Source organism: Lissotriton helveticus, chromosome 2_1 (assembly GCF_964261635.1).
Source record: "Lissotriton helveticus chromosome 2_1, aLisHel1.1, whole genome shotgun sequence".
In the NCBI taxonomy this organism is placed as follows: domain Eukaryota; kingdom Metazoa; phylum Chordata; class Amphibia; order Caudata; family Salamandridae; genus Lissotriton; species Lissotriton helveticus.
The window spans coordinates 455,420,992-455,438,008 of NC_136059.1; the positions used below are offsets into that span (position 1 = coordinate 455,420,992).

General features: G+C 55.5%; 10 non-coding genes and 5 pseudogenes across 13 annotated transcripts; all 15 read left to right on the plus strand.

The window, feature by feature from the left end:
• The first annotated feature begins 811 nt into the window (after positions 1-811).
• LOC144821188 (U1 spliceosomal RNA) lies at positions 812-975 on the plus strand. Its single transcript, XR_013608288.1, has one exon. It is a non-coding gene; the product is annotated as a U1 spliceosomal RNA (small nuclear RNA).
• Positions 976-1,592: 617 nt separating this feature from the next.
• On the plus strand, positions 1,593-1,756 carry LOC144821189 (U1 spliceosomal RNA). The gene has a single exon (XR_013608289.1). It is a non-coding gene; the product is annotated as a U1 spliceosomal RNA (small nuclear RNA).
• An 891-nt stretch (positions 1,757-2,647) lies between these two features.
• LOC144821190 (U1 spliceosomal RNA) lies at positions 2,648-2,811 on the plus strand. Its single transcript, XR_013608290.1, has one exon. It is a non-coding gene; the product is annotated as a U1 spliceosomal RNA (small nuclear RNA).
• An 891-nt stretch (positions 2,812-3,702) lies between these two features.
• LOC144821191 (U1 spliceosomal RNA) lies at positions 3,703-3,866 on the plus strand. The gene has a single exon (XR_013608291.1). It is a non-coding gene; the product is annotated as a U1 spliceosomal RNA (small nuclear RNA).
• A 943-nt stretch (positions 3,867-4,809) lies between these two features.
• Positions 4,810-6,321, plus strand: LOC144818064 (deoxycytidine kinase 2 pseudogene; annotated as a pseudogene). Its single transcript, XR_013607030.1, has one exon. The product of XR_013607030.1 is annotated as a deoxycytidine kinase 2 pseudogene (transcript).
• Position 6,322: 1 nt separating this feature from the next.
• On the plus strand, positions 6,323-6,460 carry LOC144820503 (U1 spliceosomal RNA; annotated as a pseudogene).
• Positions 6,461-7,077: 617 nt separating this feature from the next.
• Positions 7,078-7,241, plus strand: LOC144821192 (U1 spliceosomal RNA). The gene has a single exon (XR_013608292.1). It is a non-coding gene; the product is annotated as a U1 spliceosomal RNA (small nuclear RNA).
• Positions 7,242-8,132: 891 nt separating this feature from the next.
• On the plus strand, positions 8,133-8,296 carry LOC144821193 (U1 spliceosomal RNA). The gene has a single exon (XR_013608293.1). It is a non-coding gene; the product is annotated as a U1 spliceosomal RNA (small nuclear RNA).
• A 617-nt stretch (positions 8,297-8,913) lies between these two features.
• LOC144821194 (U1 spliceosomal RNA) lies at positions 8,914-9,077 on the plus strand. The gene has a single exon (XR_013608294.1). It is a non-coding gene; the product is annotated as a U1 spliceosomal RNA (small nuclear RNA).
• Positions 9,078-9,968: 891 nt separating this feature from the next.
• Positions 9,969-10,132, plus strand: LOC144821195 (U1 spliceosomal RNA). The gene has a single exon (XR_013608295.1). It is a non-coding gene; the product is annotated as a U1 spliceosomal RNA (small nuclear RNA).
• Positions 10,133-11,023: 891 nt separating this feature from the next.
• On the plus strand, positions 11,024-11,187 carry LOC144821196 (U1 spliceosomal RNA). The gene has a single exon (XR_013608296.1). It is a non-coding gene; the product is annotated as a U1 spliceosomal RNA (small nuclear RNA).
• Positions 11,188-12,130: 943 nt separating this feature from the next.
• Positions 12,131-13,642, plus strand: LOC144818065 (deoxycytidine kinase 2 pseudogene; annotated as a pseudogene). Its single transcript, XR_013607032.1, has one exon. The product of XR_013607032.1 is annotated as a deoxycytidine kinase 2 pseudogene (transcript).
• On the plus strand, positions 13,643-13,780 carry LOC144820504 (U1 spliceosomal RNA; annotated as a pseudogene).
• Positions 13,781-14,397: 617 nt separating this feature from the next.
• Positions 14,398-14,561, plus strand: LOC144821197 (U1 spliceosomal RNA). Its single transcript, XR_013608297.1, has one exon. It is a non-coding gene; the product is annotated as a U1 spliceosomal RNA (small nuclear RNA).
• Positions 14,562-15,504: 943 nt separating this feature from the next.
• Positions 15,505-17,016, plus strand: LOC144818066 (deoxycytidine kinase 2 pseudogene; annotated as a pseudogene). Its single transcript, XR_013607033.1, has one exon. The product of XR_013607033.1 is annotated as a deoxycytidine kinase 2 pseudogene (transcript).
• Position 17,017: the final 1 nt, after the last annotated feature.

Genomic DNA, 17,017 nt, shown 5'->3' on the forward strand with positions numbered 1-17,017 from the left:
GTCCAGGGTGCTGCGGCTGGATTGGAAGGGGGCGTGGGCAAGAGGGGATAGCATGCAAAGTGCTGAGCCTGGGGAATGATGGGATAGTTGAAGCCTCCCACTCTGGGGACCTATCCAGAGACAGGGCAGTAGGCCCTGGCCAGGTGACATGTCTGCTCCTTTCGATCGCCAGCCCTGGGGCTGTGGCCTGGCTGCCAGCCACTTGCCTCACCCTAGCCTTCCCGGGCCCAGACTCTGGCTGAGAACCCCAGGCTGTGGCCCGGCGAGGGCTCTGCCCGGCGAGGGTTCTGCTGCGTTTGGGAGCGTTCGGGAAGGCGTGAGGGGCTCGGGGCGAGAACCCCTGCTCGCTTGCTGGCCGCTTTGTCTCTGACTTTCAGCCACAAGCAGTCAACTGGGGCCTAGCCAGGCAACAGGTCACTGCCTACTCTAGAGTTGGCTTCAGTGGCAGGTCTTGAGCATCAAAAGCCCCAAATCTCTGCTTCTGGGCCCAAAATCGACCTGGCAAGCCCCCTTCTGTGAGTGCTGTAGCCCTGGCTTTCCCGCCCGTGTGAGCTGCGTGCAGTATAGTGAAAGCAGGGCCCTGGTGGGCGTGGACATGCAAATTTTGCAGGCCGGCCGAGGCCTGTGGGAAGCTGCTGTGGGTAGCTGCGCGCTTTCCAAAGTGGGCACAGGGCCCTTGGCTGGGCAACCTTGGGCCTCACAAGGCCCATGCTCTGCCTCGCCCGGCCTCAGGCCTTCCCTGTGTGGATGCCACCCTCGCTCTGCGGGGAGATGCCATGCGGGCCGCCCTCGCCCTGTCCCCTTCCAACTCATACTTACCTGGCAGGGGAGACACCATGATCACGAAGGTGGTTCTCCCAGGGTGAGGCTCATCCATTGCACTTCGGATGTGCTGACCCCTGCGATGTCCCCAAATGCGGGATACTCGACTGCATAATTTCTGGTAGTGGGGGACTGCGTTCGCGCTTTCCCCTGATCTCTGGTTTCAAGAAAGACAAAAAGGGAGAGAAAAATAAAAAGGAGTCTGGAGCACCCTTTGACGTTTCTTGTCGTCCGTCCAGGGTGCTGTAAGCTGGCTGGAATGGGGAGTGGGCGAGGGCCCATTACATATGCGAATTGACGAGCTTGGGGGATGCTGGGTTAGGGCTTAGAAACGTGCTTCTGGGCCCGATTTCGGCCTGGCAAGCCCTCTTCTCTGCTTGCCGTAGCCTTTGCTTGCGCACAGTTTGGAGGGCCTGACAGATCTGCTTTTGGGCCCGATTTCGACCTGCCAAGCCCTCTGGTGTGCTAGCTGTAGCCCTGGCTTTCCCCCCATGTGAGCTGCGTGCAGAGTAGTGAAAGCAGGGCCCTGATTGGCGCTGCTGGTGGGCGTGGACATGCAAATTTTGCAGGCCGGCCGAGGCCTGTGGGAAGCTGCTGTGGGTAGCTGCGCGCTTTCCAAAGTGGGCACAGGGCCCTTGGCTGGGCAACCTTGGGCCTCACAAGGCCCATGCTCTGCCTCGCCCGGCCTCAGGCCTTCCCTGTGTGGATGCCACCCTCGCTCTGCGGGGAGATGCCATGCGGGCCGCCCTCGCCCTGTCCCCTTCCAACTCATACTTACCTGGCAGGGGAGACACCATGATCACGAAGGTGGTTCTCCCAGGGTGAGGCTCATCCATTGCACTTCGGATGTGCTGACCCCTGCGATGTCCCCAAATGCGGGATACTCGACTGCATAATTTCTGGTAGTGGGGGACTGCGTTCGCGCTTTCCCCTGATCTCTGGTTTCAAGAAAGACAAAAAGGGAGAGAAAAATAAAAAGGAGTCTGGAGCACCTTTCGTCGTCTTCTGTGGTCTGTCCAGGGTGCTGCGGCTGGATTGGAAGGGGGCGTGGGCAAGAGGGGATAGCATGCAAAGTGCTGAGCCTGGGGAATGATGGGATAGTTGAAGCCTCCCACTCTGGGGACCTATCCAGAGACAGGGCAGTAGGCCCTGGCCAGGTGACATGTCTGCTCCTTTCGATCGCCAGCCCTGGGGCTGTGGCCTGGCTGCCAGCCACTTGCCTCACCCTAGCCTTCCCGGGCCCAGACTCTGGCTGAGAACCCCAGGCTGTGGCCCGGCGAGGGCTCTGCCCGGCGAGGGTTCTGCTGCGTTTGGGAGCGTTCGGGAAGGCGTGAGGGGCTCGGGGCGAGAACCCCTGCTCGCTTGCTGGCCGCTTTGTCTCTGACTTTCAGCCACAAGCAGTCAACTGGGGCCTAGCCAGGCAACAGGTCACTGCCTACTCTAGAGTTGGCTTCAGTGGCAGGTCTTGAGCATCAAAAGCCCCAAATCTCTGCTTCTGGGCCCAAAATCGACCTGGCAAGCCCCCTTCTGTGAGTGCTGTAGCCCTGGCTTTCCCGCCCGTGTGAGCTGCGTGCAGTATAGTGAAAGCAGGGCCCTGGTGGGCGTGGACATGCAAATTTTGCAGGCCGGCCGAGGCCTGTGGGAAGCTGCTGTGGGTAGCTGCGCGCTTTCCAAAGTGGGCACAGGGCCCTTGGCTGGGCAACCTTGGGCCTCACAAGGCCCATGCTCTGCCTCGCCCGGCCTCAGGCCTTCCCTGTGTGGATGCCACCCTCGCTCTGCGGGGAGATGCCATGCGGGCCGCCCTCGCCCTGTCCCCTTCCAACTCATACTTACCTGGCAGGGGAGACACCATGATCACGAAGGTGGTTCTCCCAGGGTGAGGCTCATCCATTGCACTTCGGATGTGCTGACCCCTGCGATGTCCCCAAATGCGGGATACTCGACTGCATAATTTCTGGTAGTGGGGGACTGCGTTCGCGCTTTCCCCTGATCTCTGGTTTCAAGAAAGACAAAAAGGGAGAGAAAAATAAAAAGGAGTCTGGAGCACCTTTCGTCGTCTTCTGTGGTCTGTCCAGGGTGCTGCGGCTGGATTGGAAGGGGGCGTGGGCAAGAGGGGATAGCATGCAAAGTGCTGAGCCTGGGGAATGATGGGATAGTTGAAGCCTCCCACTCTGGGGACCTATCCAGAGACAGGGCAGTAGGCCCTGGCCAGGTGACATGTCTGCTCCTTTCGATCGCCAGCCCTGGGGCTGTGGCCTGGCTGCCAGCCACTTGCCTCACCCTAGCCTTCCCGGGCCCAGACTCTGGCTGAGAACCCCAGGCTGTGGCCCGGCGAGGGCTCTGCCCGGCGAGGGTTCTGCTGCGTTTGGGAGCGTTCGGGAAGGCGTGAGGGGCTCGGGGCGAGAACCCCTGCTCGCTTGCTGGCCGCTTTGTCTCTGACTTTCAGCCACAAGCAGTCAACTGGGGCCTAGCCAGGCAACAGGTCACTGCCTACTCTAGAGTTGGCTTCAGTGGCAGGTCTTGAGCATCAAAAGCCCCAAATCTCTGCTTCTGGGCCCAAAATCGACCTGGCAAGCCCCCTTCTGTGAGTGCTGTAGCCCTGGCTTTCCCGCCCGTGTGAGCTGCGTGCAGTATAGTGAAAGCAGGGCCCTGGTGGGCGTGGACATGCAAATTTTGCAGGCCGGCCGAGGCCTGTGGGAAGCTGCTGTGGGTAGCTGCGCGCTTTCCAAAGTGGGCACAGGGCCCTTGGCTGGGCAACCTTGGGCCTCACAAGGCCCATGCTCTGCCTCGCCCGGCCTCAGGCCTTCCCTGTGTGGATGCCACCCTCGCTCTGCGGGGAGATGCCATGCGGGCCGCCCTCGCCCTGTCCCCTTCCAACTCATACTTACCTGGCAGGGGAGACACCATGATCACGAAGGTGGTTCTCCCAGGGTGAGGCTCATCCATTGCACTTCGGATGTGCTGACCCCTGCGATGTCCCCAAATGCGGGATACTCGACTGCATAATTTCTGGTAGTGGGGGACTGCGTTCGCGCTTTCCCCTGATCTCTGGTTTCAAGAAAGACAAAAAGGGAGAGAAAAATAAAAAGGAGTCTGGAGCACCTTTCGTCGTCTTCTGTGGTCTGTCCAGGGTGCTGCGGCTGGATTGGAAGGGGGCGTGGGCAAGAGGGGATAGCATGCAAAGTGCTGAGCCTGGGGAATGATGGGATAGTTGAAGCCTCCCACTCTGGGGACCTATCCAGAGACAGGGCAGTAGGCCCTGGCCAGGTGACATGTCTGCTCCTTTCGATCGCCAGCCCTGGGGCTGTGGCCTGGCTGCCAGCCACTTGCCTCACCCTAGCCTTCCCGGGCCCAGACTCTGGCTGAGAACCCCAGGCTGTGGCCCGGCGAGGGCTCTGCCCGGCGAGGGTTCTGCTGCGTTTGGGAGCGTTCGGGAAGGCGTGAGGGGCTCGGGGCGAGAACCCCTGCTCGCTTGCTGGCCGCTTTGTCTCTGACTTTCAGCCACAAGCAGTCAACTGGGGCCTAGCCAGGCAACAGGTCACTGCCTACTCTAGAGTTGGCTTCAGTGGCAGGTCTTGAGCATCAAAAGCCCCAAATCTCTGCTTCTGGGCCCAAAATCGACCTGGCAAGCCCCCTTCTGTGAGTGCTGTAGCCCTGGCTTTCCCGCCCGTGTGAGCTGCGTGCAGTATAGTGAAAGCAGGGCCCTGGTGGGCGTGGACATGCAAATTTTGCAGGCCGGCCGAGGCCTGTGGGAAGCTGCTGTGGGTAGCTGCGCGCTTTCCAAAGTGGGCACAGGGCCCTTGGCTGGGCAACCTTGGGCCTCACAAGGCCCATGCTCTGCCTCGCCCGGCCTCAGGCCTTCCCTGTGTGGATGCCACCCTCGCTCTGCGGGGAGATGCCATGCGGGCCGCCCTCGCCCTGTCCCCTTCCAACTCATACTTACCTGGCAGGGGAGACACCATGATCACGAAGGTGGTTCTCCCAGTGAACTGAGCACCATTAACGCGAGCAGCGGCACGCAGGGTCCCCTCACAGCACCGACATGGCGACACCCCCGAAAAGGATGTGCATCAGCCCAGTTTTCGAGAGCAGCTTTGACAAGCGGTCCAGGAAGCTGTCCATCGAGGGGAACATCGCCGCTGGAAAATCTACGTTTGTTCGTATGCTGGAGAAAGCAAGTGATGAGTGGGAGATTATTCCTGAACCTATCGCAAGGTGGTGCAACGTGCAAACAAATGAAGATGAACACGAGGAACTTTCAACTTCTCAGAAAAGTGGTGGCAACTTGCTCCAAATGCTGTACGATAAGCCTACTCGATGGGCTTACACTTTCCAGACCTATGCTTGTTTGAGTAGAGTAAGGGCGCAGTTAAAGCCGGTGTCAGCAAAACTACAAGAAGCTGAGCGACCTGTACAATTTTTTGAAAGATCAGTTTACAGTGACCGGTATGTGTTTGCGTCCAACTTGTTTGAATCTGGGAACATCAATGAAACTGAATGGGCAATTTATCAGGACTGGCATACGTGGCTTTTGAATCAATTTGAGTCTGAGATCGAGCTGGATGGAATGATCTACCTTAGAAGTACACCTGAGAAATGTATGGAACGTTTGCGCTATAGGGGCAGGGAAGAAGAGCAGGGAATTGAGCTGGAATATCTAGAAAAACTTCACTTCAAACATGAAATGTGGCTCCATTCAAGAACCATGAATGTTGACTTTGAAAACCTCCGGGATATTCCAATCTTGGTCTTAGACGTTAATGAGGACTTCAAAAATGACAAGATTAAACAGGAAGATTTACTGGAAAAGGTCAAGATATTTCTGAATTCACTTTAACCTCTGAAGAACCTCGCCAAAGAAACTTTGCTCTTGGAAACTCACTAAAAGCCAGACTGTACAAGAAAAAGCAGTCCCTAATTATTGCACATATTTGTATATATGTATTGCATTTTAATGTTTTGTATGAAATGAATACTGATGTATTGGAATGTCTAAATCGGACAAAATGTTTATGGTGCTATTTTATTGTAACTTGCTGCTTTGATTTTATGTATATAATGTTCATTTTAAGGTGACCTCCCTGGAAAAGAGGGCGGATTGCATGAAGTTTCCCCAATACACAAAGACCACAGTCCTGCCTTTACTCCAAAGCACTCCAAATTTCTGCTCTCACTTACACCCCTGTAAGTGTTACGCTACAGCACCCATGGTACAGATTATTTGAACCGTTTTGATGGGCTACTAGATGTGACTGCTCATGGGTGTTTGTTCCTCCTTGTAGGCTGGTGGGGCAGGCGAATCCCTGCCTCGTCGACTTGTACAAGACTAACCCCCTTAGCTCTTTTCCTGCAAGCTCGAAGAACCTAGATTGTTGTCTTAGTTGTAAAACTTTGCATTAATAAGTTGGGTGTCAAGACCAATCCATGCAGATCGGACTTGATTGTTTTTAATAAAAAAACTTTTTGGTCAAAAAAAAAAAAAAAAAAAAAAAAAAAAAAAAAAAAAAAAAGGTGGTTCTCCCAGGGTGAGGCTCATCCATTGCACTTCGGATGTGCTGACCCCTGCGATGTCCCCAAATGCGGGATACTCGACTGCATAATTTCTGGTAGTGGGGGACTGCGTTCGCGCTTTCCCCTGATCTCTGGTTTCAAGAAAGACAAAAAGGGAGAGAAAAATAAAAAGGAGTCTGGAGCACCCTTTGACGTTTCTTGTCGTCCGTCCAGGGTGCTGTAAGCTGGCTGGAATGGGGAGTGGGCGAGGGCCCATTACATATGCGAATTGACGAGCTTGGGGGATGCTGGGTTAGGGCTTAGAAACGTGCTTCTGGGCCCGATTTCGGCCTGGCAAGCCCTCTTCTCTGCTTGCCGTAGCCTTTGCTTGCGCACAGTTTGGAGGGCCTGACAGATCTGCTTTTGGGCCCGATTTCGACCTGCCAAGCCCTCTGGTGTGCTAGCTGTAGCCCTGGCTTTCCCCCCATGTGAGCTGCGTGCAGAGTAGTGAAAGCAGGGCCCTGATTGGCGCTGCTGGTGGGCGTGGACATGCAAATTTTGCAGGCCGGCCGAGGCCTGTGGGAAGCTGCTGTGGGTAGCTGCGCGCTTTCCAAAGTGGGCACAGGGCCCTTGGCTGGGCAACCTTGGGCCTCACAAGGCCCATGCTCTGCCTCGCCCGGCCTCAGGCCTTCCCTGTGTGGATGCCACCCTCGCTCTGCGGGGAGATGCCATGCGGGCCGCCCTCGCCCTGTCCCCTTCCAACTCATACTTACCTGGCAGGGGAGACACCATGATCACGAAGGTGGTTCTCCCAGGGTGAGGCTCATCCATTGCACTTCGGATGTGCTGACCCCTGCGATGTCCCCAAATGCGGGATACTCGACTGCATAATTTCTGGTAGTGGGGGACTGCGTTCGCGCTTTCCCCTGATCTCTGGTTTCAAGAAAGACAAAAAGGGAGAGAAAAATAAAAAGGAGTCTGGAGCACCTTTCGTCGTCTTCTGTGGTCTGTCCAGGGTGCTGCGGCTGGATTGGAAGGGGGCGTGGGCAAGAGGGGATAGCATGCAAAGTGCTGAGCCTGGGGAATGATGGGATAGTTGAAGCCTCCCACTCTGGGGACCTATCCAGAGACAGGGCAGTAGGCCCTGGCCAGGTGACATGTCTGCTCCTTTCGATCGCCAGCCCTGGGGCTGTGGCCTGGCTGCCAGCCACTTGCCTCACCCTAGCCTTCCCGGGCCCAGACTCTGGCTGAGAACCCCAGGCTGTGGCCCGGCGAGGGCTCTGCCCGGCGAGGGTTCTGCTGCGTTTGGGAGCGTTCGGGAAGGCGTGAGGGGCTCGGGGCGAGAACCCCTGCTCGCTTGCTGGCCGCTTTGTCTCTGACTTTCAGCCACAAGCAGTCAACTGGGGCCTAGCCAGGCAACAGGTCACTGCCTACTCTAGAGTTGGCTTCAGTGGCAGGTCTTGAGCATCAAAAGCCCCAAATCTCTGCTTCTGGGCCCAAAATCGACCTGGCAAGCCCCCTTCTGTGAGTGCTGTAGCCCTGGCTTTCCCGCCCGTGTGAGCTGCGTGCAGTATAGTGAAAGCAGGGCCCTGGTGGGCGTGGACATGCAAATTTTGCAGGCCGGCCGAGGCCTGTGGGAAGCTGCTGTGGGTAGCTGCGCGCTTTCCAAAGTGGGCACAGGGCCCTTGGCTGGGCAACCTTGGGCCTCACAAGGCCCATGCTCTGCCTCGCCCGGCCTCAGGCCTTCCCTGTGTGGATGCCACCCTCGCTCTGCGGGGAGATGCCATGCGGGCCGCCCTCGCCCTGTCCCCTTCCAACTCATACTTACCTGGCAGGGGAGACACCATGATCACGAAGGTGGTTCTCCCAGGGTGAGGCTCATCCATTGCACTTCGGATGTGCTGACCCCTGCGATGTCCCCAAATGCGGGATACTCGACTGCATAATTTCTGGTAGTGGGGGACTGCGTTCGCGCTTTCCCCTGATCTCTGGTTTCAAGAAAGACAAAAAGGGAGAGAAAAATAAAAAGGAGTCTGGAGCACCCTTTGACGTTTCTTGTCGTCCGTCCAGGGTGCTGTAAGCTGGCTGGAATGGGGAGTGGGCGAGGGCCCATTACATATGCGAATTGACGAGCTTGGGGGATGCTGGGTTAGGGCTTAGAAACGTGCTTCTGGGCCCGATTTCGGCCTGGCAAGCCCTCTTCTCTGCTTGCCGTAGCCTTTGCTTGCGCACAGTTTGGAGGGCCTGACAGATCTGCTTTTGGGCCCGATTTCGACCTGCCAAGCCCTCTGGTGTGCTAGCTGTAGCCCTGGCTTTCCCCCCATGTGAGCTGCGTGCAGAGTAGTGAAAGCAGGGCCCTGATTGGCGCTGCTGGTGGGCGTGGACATGCAAATTTTGCAGGCCGGCCGAGGCCTGTGGGAAGCTGCTGTGGGTAGCTGCGCGCTTTCCAAAGTGGGCACAGGGCCCTTGGCTGGGCAACCTTGGGCCTCACAAGGCCCATGCTCTGCCTCGCCCGGCCTCAGGCCTTCCCTGTGTGGATGCCACCCTCGCTCTGCGGGGAGATGCCATGCGGGCCGCCCTCGCCCTGTCCCCTTCCAACTCATACTTACCTGGCAGGGGAGACACCATGATCACGAAGGTGGTTCTCCCAGGGTGAGGCTCATCCATTGCACTTCGGATGTGCTGACCCCTGCGATGTCCCCAAATGCGGGATACTCGACTGCATAATTTCTGGTAGTGGGGGACTGCGTTCGCGCTTTCCCCTGATCTCTGGTTTCAAGAAAGACAAAAAGGGAGAGAAAAATAAAAAGGAGTCTGGAGCACCTTTCGTCGTCTTCTGTGGTCTGTCCAGGGTGCTGCGGCTGGATTGGAAGGGGGCGTGGGCAAGAGGGGATAGCATGCAAAGTGCTGAGCCTGGGGAATGATGGGATAGTTGAAGCCTCCCACTCTGGGGACCTATCCAGAGACAGGGCAGTAGGCCCTGGCCAGGTGACATGTCTGCTCCTTTCGATCGCCAGCCCTGGGGCTGTGGCCTGGCTGCCAGCCACTTGCCTCACCCTAGCCTTCCCGGGCCCAGACTCTGGCTGAGAACCCCAGGCTGTGGCCCGGCGAGGGCTCTGCCCGGCGAGGGTTCTGCTGCGTTTGGGAGCGTTCGGGAAGGCGTGAGGGGCTCGGGGCGAGAACCCCTGCTCGCTTGCTGGCCGCTTTGTCTCTGACTTTCAGCCACAAGCAGTCAACTGGGGCCTAGCCAGGCAACAGGTCACTGCCTACTCTAGAGTTGGCTTCAGTGGCAGGTCTTGAGCATCAAAAGCCCCAAATCTCTGCTTCTGGGCCCAAAATCGACCTGGCAAGCCCCCTTCTGTGAGTGCTGTAGCCCTGGCTTTCCCGCCCGTGTGAGCTGCGTGCAGTATAGTGAAAGCAGGGCCCTGGTGGGCGTGGACATGCAAATTTTGCAGGCCGGCCGAGGCCTGTGGGAAGCTGCTGTGGGTAGCTGCGCGCTTTCCAAAGTGGGCACAGGGCCCTTGGCTGGGCAACCTTGGGCCTCACAAGGCCCATGCTCTGCCTCGCCCGGCCTCAGGCCTTCCCTGTGTGGATGCCACCCTCGCTCTGCGGGGAGATGCCATGCGGGCCGCCCTCGCCCTGTCCCCTTCCAACTCATACTTACCTGGCAGGGGAGACACCATGATCACGAAGGTGGTTCTCCCAGGGTGAGGCTCATCCATTGCACTTCGGATGTGCTGACCCCTGCGATGTCCCCAAATGCGGGATACTCGACTGCATAATTTCTGGTAGTGGGGGACTGCGTTCGCGCTTTCCCCTGATCTCTGGTTTCAAGAAAGACAAAAAGGGAGAGAAAAATAAAAAGGAGTCTGGAGCACCTTTCGTCGTCTTCTGTGGTCTGTCCAGGGTGCTGCGGCTGGATTGGAAGGGGGCGTGGGCAAGAGGGGATAGCATGCAAAGTGCTGAGCCTGGGGAATGATGGGATAGTTGAAGCCTCCCACTCTGGGGACCTATCCAGAGACAGGGCAGTAGGCCCTGGCCAGGTGACATGTCTGCTCCTTTCGATCGCCAGCCCTGGGGCTGTGGCCTGGCTGCCAGCCACTTGCCTCACCCTAGCCTTCCCGGGCCCAGACTCTGGCTGAGAACCCCAGGCTGTGGCCCGGCGAGGGCTCTGCCCGGCGAGGGTTCTGCTGCGTTTGGGAGCGTTCGGGAAGGCGTGAGGGGCTCGGGGCGAGAACCCCTGCTCGCTTGCTGGCCGCTTTGTCTCTGACTTTCAGCCACAAGCAGTCAACTGGGGCCTAGCCAGGCAACAGGTCACTGCCTACTCTAGAGTTGGCTTCAGTGGCAGGTCTTGAGCATCAAAAGCCCCAAATCTCTGCTTCTGGGCCCAAAATCGACCTGGCAAGCCCCCTTCTGTGAGTGCTGTAGCCCTGGCTTTCCCGCCCGTGTGAGCTGCGTGCAGTATAGTGAAAGCAGGGCCCTGGTGGGCGTGGACATGCAAATTTTGCAGGCCGGCCGAGGCCTGTGGGAAGCTGCTGTGGGTAGCTGCGCGCTTTCCAAAGTGGGCACAGGGCCCTTGGCTGGGCAACCTTGGGCCTCACAAGGCCCATGCTCTGCCTCGCCCGGCCTCAGGCCTTCCCTGTGTGGATGCCACCCTCGCTCTGCGGGGAGATGCCATGCGGGCCGCCCTCGCCCTGTCCCCTTCCAACTCATACTTACCTGGCAGGGGAGACACCATGATCACGAAGGTGGTTCTCCCAGGGTGAGGCTCATCCATTGCACTTCGGATGTGCTGACCCCTGCGATGTCCCCAAATGCGGGATACTCGACTGCATAATTTCTGGTAGTGGGGGACTGCGTTCGCGCTTTCCCCTGATCTCTGGTTTCAAGAAAGACAAAAAGGGAGAGAAAAATAAAAAGGAGTCTGGAGCACCTTTCGTCGTCTTCTGTGGTCTGTCCAGGGTGCTGCGGCTGGATTGGAAGGGGGCGTGGGCAAGAGGGGATAGCATGCAAAGTGCTGAGCCTGGGGAATGATGGGATAGTTGAAGCCTCCCACTCTGGGGACCTATCCAGAGACAGGGCAGTAGGCCCTGGCCAGGTGACATGTCTGCTCCTTTCGATCGCCAGCCCTGGGGCTGTGGCCTGGCTGCCAGCCACTTGCCTCACCCTAGCCTTCCCGGGCCCAGACTCTGGCTGAGAACCCCAGGCTGTGGCCCGGCGAGGGCTCTGCCCGGCGAGGGTTCTGCTGCGTTTGGGAGCGTTCGGGAAGGCGTGAGGGGCTCGGGGCGAGAACCCCTGCTCGCTTGCTGGCCGCTTTGTCTCTGACTTTCAGCCACAAGCAGTCAACTGGGGCCTAGCCAGGCAACAGGTCACTGCCTACTCTAGAGTTGGCTTCAGTGGCAGGTCTTGAGCATCAAAAGCCCCAAATCTCTGCTTCTGGGCCCAAAATCGACCTGGCAAGCCCCCTTCTGTGAGTGCTGTAGCCCTGGCTTTCCCGCCCGTGTGAGCTGCGTGCAGTATAGTGAAAGCAGGGCCCTGGTGGGCGTGGACATGCAAATTTTGCAGGCCGGCCGAGGCCTGTGGGAAGCTGCTGTGGGTAGCTGCGCGCTTTCCAAAGTGGGCACAGGGCCCTTGGCTGGGCAACCTTGGGCCTCACAAGGCCCATGCTCTGCCTCGCCCGGCCTCAGGCCTTCCCTGTGTGGATGCCACCCTCGCTCTGCGGGGAGATGCCATGCGGGCCGCCCTCGCCCTGTCCCCTTCCAACTCATACTTACCTGGCAGGGGAGACACCATGATCACGAAGGTGGTTCTCCCAGTGAACTGAGCACCATTAACGCGAGCAGCGGCACGCAGGGTCCCCTCACAGCACCGACATGGCGACACCCCCGAAAAGGATGTGCATCAGCCCAGTTTTCGAGAGCAGCTTTGACAAGCGGTCCAGGAAGCTGTCCATCGAGGGGAACATCGCCGCTGGAAAATCTACGTTTGTTCGTATGCTGGAGAAAGCAAGTGATGAGTGGGAGATTATTCCTGAACCTATCGCAAGGTGGTGCAACGTGCAAACAAATGAAGATGAACACGAGGAACTTTCAACTTCTCAGAAAAGTGGTGGCAACTTGCTCCAAATGCTGTACGATAAGCCTACTCGATGGGCTTACACTTTCCAGACCTATGCTTGTTTGAGTAGAGTAAGGGCGCAGTTAAAGCCGGTGTCAGCAAAACTACAAGAAGCTGAGCGACCTGTACAATTTTTTGAAAGATCAGTTTACAGTGACCGGTATGTGTTTGCGTCCAACTTGTTTGAATCTGGGAACATCAATGAAACTGAATGGGCAATTTATCAGGACTGGCATACGTGGCTTTTGAATCAATTTGAGTCTGAGATCGAGCTGGATGGAATGATCTACCTTAGAAGTACACCTGAGAAATGTATGGAACGTTTGCGCTATAGGGGCAGGGAAGAAGAGCAGGGAATTGAGCTGGAATATCTAGAAAAACTTCACTTCAAACATGAAATGTGGCTCCATTCAAGAACCATGAATGTTGACTTTGAAAACCTCCGGGATATTCCAATCTTGGTCTTAGACGTTAATGAGGACTTCAAAAATGACAAGATTAAACAGGAAGATTTACTGGAAAAGGTCAAGATATTTCTGAATTCACTTTAACCTCTGAAGAACCTCGCCAAAGAAACTTTGCTCTTGGAAACTCACTAAAAGCCAGACTGTACAAGAAAAAGCAGTCCCTAATTATTGCACATATTTGTATATATGTATTGCATTTTAATGTTTTGTATGAAATGAATACTGATGTATTGGAATGTCTAAATCGGACAAAATGTTTATGGTGCTATTTTATTGTAACTTGCTGCTTTGATTTTATGTATATAATGTTCATTTTAAGGTGACCTCCCTGGAAAAGAGGGCGGATTGCATGAAGTTTCCCCAATACACAAAGACCACAGTCCTGCCTTTACTCCAAAGCACTCCAAATTTCTGCTCTCACTTACACCCCTGTAAGTGTTACGCTACAGCACCCATGGTACAGATTATTTGAACCGTTTTGATGGGCTACTAGATGTGACTGCTCATGGGTGTTTGTTCCTCCTTGTAGGCTGGTGGGGCAGGCGAATCCCTGCCTCGTCGACTTGTACAAGACTAACCCCCTTAGCTCTTTTCCTGCAAGCTCGAAGAACCTAGATTGTTGTCTTAGTTGTAAAACTTTGCATTAATAAGTTGGGTGTCAAGACCAATCCATGCAGATCGGACTTGATTGTTTTTAATAAAAAAACTTTTTGGTCAAAAAAAAAAAAAAAAAAAAAAAAAAAAAAAAAAAAAAAAGGTGGTTCTCCCAGGGTGAGGCTCATCCATTGCACTTCGGATGTGCTGACCCCTGCGATGTCCCCAAATGCGGGATACTCGACTGCATAATTTCTGGTAGTGGGGGACTGCGTTCGCGCTTTCCCCTGATCTCTGGTTTCAAGAAAGACAAAAAGGGAGAGAAAAATAAAAAGGAGTCTGGAGCACCCTTTGACGTTTCTTGTCGTCCGTCCAGGGTGCTGTAAGCTGGCTGGAATGGGGAGTGGGCGAGGGCCCATTACATATGCGAATTGACGAGCTTGGGGGATGCTGGGTTAGGGCTTAGAAACGTGCTTCTGGGCCCGATTTCGGCCTGGCAAGCCCTCTTCTCTGCTTGCCGTAGCCTTTGCTTGCGCACAGTTTGGAGGGCCTGACAGATCTGCTTTTGGGCCCGATTTCGACCTGCCAAGCCCTCTGGTGTGCTAGCTGTAGCCCTGGCTTTCCCCCCATGTGAGCTGCGTGCAGAGTAGTGAAAGCAGGGCCCTGATTGGCGCTGCTGGTGGGCGTGGACATGCAAATTTTGCAGGCCGGCCGAGGCCTGTGGGAAGCTGCTGTGGGTAGCTGCGCGCTTTCCAAAGTGGGCACAGGGCCCTTGGCTGGGCAACCTTGGGCCTCACAAGGCCCATGCTCTGCCTCGCCCGGCCTCAGGCCTTCCCTGTGTGGATGCCACCCTCGCTCTGCGGGGAGATGCCATGCGGGCCGCCCTCGCCCTGTCCCCTTCCAACTCATACTTACCTGGCAGGGGAGACACCATGATCACGAAGGTGGTTCTCCCAGGGTGAGGCTCATCCATTGCACTTCGGATGTGCTGACCCCTGCGATGTCCCCAAATGCGGGATACTCGACTGCATAATTTCTGGTAGTGGGGGACTGCGTTCGCGCTTTCCCCTGATCTCTGGTTTCAAGAAAGACAAAAAGGGAGAGAAAAATAAAAAGGAGTCTGGAGCACCTTTCGTCGTCTTCTGTGGTCTGTCCAGGGTGCTGCGGCTGGATTGGAAGGGGGCGTGGGCAAGAGGGGATAGCATGCAAAGTGCTGAGCCTGGGGAATGATGGGATAGTTGAAGCCTCCCACTCTGGGGACCTATCCAGAGACAGGGCAGTAGGCCCTGGCCAGGTGACATGTCTGCTCCTTTCGATCGCCAGCCCTGGGGCTGTGGCCTGGCTGCCAGCCACTTGCCTCACCCTAGCCTTCCCGGGCCCAGACTCTGGCTGAGAACCCCAGGCTGTGGCCCGGCGAGGGCTCTGCCCGGCGAGGGTTCTGCTGCGTTTGGGAGCGTTCGGGAAGGCGTGAGGGGCTCGGGGCGAGAACCCCTGCTCGCTTGCTGGCCGCTTTGTCTCTGACTTTCAGCCACAAGCAGTCAACTGGGGCCTAGCCAGGCAACAGGTCACTGCCTACTCTAGAGTTGGCTTCAGTGGCAGGTCTTGAGCATCAAAAGCCCCAAATCTCTGCTTCTGGGCCCAAAATCGACCTGGCAAGCCCCCTTCTGTGAGTGCTGTAGCCCTGGCTTTCCCGCCCGTGTGAGCTGCGTGCAGTATAGTGAAAGCAGGGCCCTGGTGGGCGTGGACATGCAAATTTTGCAGGCCGGCCGAGGCCTGTGGGAAGCTGCTGTGGGTAGCTGCGCGCTTTCCAAAGTGGGCACAGGGCCCTTGGCTGGGCAACCTTGGGCCTCACAAGGCCCATGCTCTGCCTCGCCCGGCCTCAGGCCTTCCCTGTGTGGATGCCACCCTCGCTCTGCGGGGAGATGCCATGCGGGCCGCCCTCGCCCTGTCCCCTTCCAACTCATACTTACCTGGCAGGGGAGACACCATGATCACGAAGGTGGTTCTCCCAGTGAACTGAGCACCATTAACGCGAGCAGCGGCACGCAGGGTCCCCTCACAGCACCGACATGGCGACACCCCCGAAAAGGATGTGCATCAGCCCAGTTTTCGAGAGCAGCTTTGACAAGCGGTCCAGGAAGCTGTCCATCGAGGGGAACATCGCCGCTGGAAAATCTACGTTTGTTCGTATGCTGGAGAAAGCAAGTGATGAGTGGGAGATTATTCCTGAACCTATCGCAAGGTGGTGCAACGTGCAAACAAATGAAGATGAACACGAGGAACTTTCAACTTCTCAGAAAAGTGGTGGCAACTTGCTCCAAATGCTGTACGATAAGCCTACTCGATGGGCTTACACTTTCCAGACCTATGCTTGTTTGAGTAGAGTAAGGGCGCAGTTAAAGCCGGTGTCAGCAAAACTACAAGAAGCTGAGCGACCTGTACAATTTTTTGAAAGATCAGTTTACAGTGACCGGTATGTGTTTGCGTCCAACTTGTTTGAATCTGGGAACATCAATGAAACTGAATGGGCAATTTATCAGGACTGGCATACGTGGCTTTTGAATCAATTTGAGTCTGAGATCGAGCTGGATGGAATGATCTACCTTAGAAGTACACCTGAGAAATGTATGGAACGTTTGCGCTATAGGGGCAGGGAAGAAGAGCAGGGAATTGAGCTGGAATATCTAGAAAAACTTCACTTCAAACATGAAATGTGGCTCCATTCAAGAACCATGAATGTTGACTTTGAAAACCTCCGGGATATTCCAATCTTGGTCTTAGACGTTAATGAGGACTTCAAAAATGACAAGATTAAACAGGAAGATTTACTGGAAAAGGTCAAGATATTTCTGAATTCACTTTAACCTCTGAAGAACCTCGCCAAAGAAACTTTGCTCTTGGAAACTCACTAAAAGCCAGACTGTACAAGAAAAAGCAGTCCCTAATTATTGCACATATTTGTATATATGTATTGCATTTTAATGTTTTGTATGAAATGAATACTGATGTATTGGAATGTCTAAATCGGACAAAATGTTTATGGTGCTATTTTATTGTAACTTGCTGCTTTGATTTTATGTATATAATGTTCATTTTAAGGTGACCTCCCTGGAAAAGAGGGCGGATTGCATGAAGTTTCCCCAATACACAAAGACCACAGTCCTGCCTTTACTCCAAAGCACTCCAAATTTCTGCTCTCACTTACACCCCTGTAAGTGTTACGCTACAGCACCCATGGTACAGATTATTTGAACCGTTTTGATGGGCTACTAGATGTGACTGCTCATGGGTGTTTGTTCCTCCTTGTAGGCTGGTGGGGCAGGCGAATCCCTGCCTCGTCGACTTGTACAAGACTAACCCCCTTAGCTCTTTTCCTGCAAGCTCGAAGAACCTAGATTGTTGTCTTAGTTGTAAAACTTTGCATTAATAAGTTGGGTGTCAAGACCAATCCATGCAGATCGGACTTGATTGTTTTTAATAAAAAAACTTTTTGGTCAAAAAAAAAAAAAAAAAAAAAAAAAAAAAAA